We start from the raw sequence: 404 nt of genomic DNA on the forward strand, positions 1-404 counted from the left end.
CCGGGTTGATTGCTCGGACAGCAGTGGAGAGCAGACAGCCTGCTCTGTGTCAGGAAACGTGCTAGGCGAGGGCAGCGCCGGGGAGCAGGACACAGCCCCGTCCTGCAGACACTTAGAACTCCGGGAGACAGACAGGGGTGGGAGCGTTTCTGAGGAGACGTCAGCAGTGCTGGGATCACACAGGCTGGTGTATAGGGGTCCCTGGGAATTCAGAGAAGGGCATCCATCCCAGAACCAGGCTGCTGGCAAAGATTTCTCAGAGGGAATATCTAAGACAATGCCTAAGGGGAGTTCATAAGACAGACTGTTCCAGGCAGAGACGGAGAAAGAATAATATTCCAGGGAGGAAAAACTGCATGTGCAAAAGCTGGAGAGAGCTCAACCTGGCCCTCTGGGTGAGGAGC

This window comes from Bison bison, unplaced genomic scaffold (genome assembly GCF_000754665.1).
Source record: "Bison bison bison isolate TAMUID 2011002044 unplaced genomic scaffold, Bison_UMD1.0 scf7180017864233, whole genome shotgun sequence".
NCBI classification, from domain to species: domain Eukaryota; kingdom Metazoa; phylum Chordata; class Mammalia; order Artiodactyla; family Bovidae; genus Bison; species Bison bison.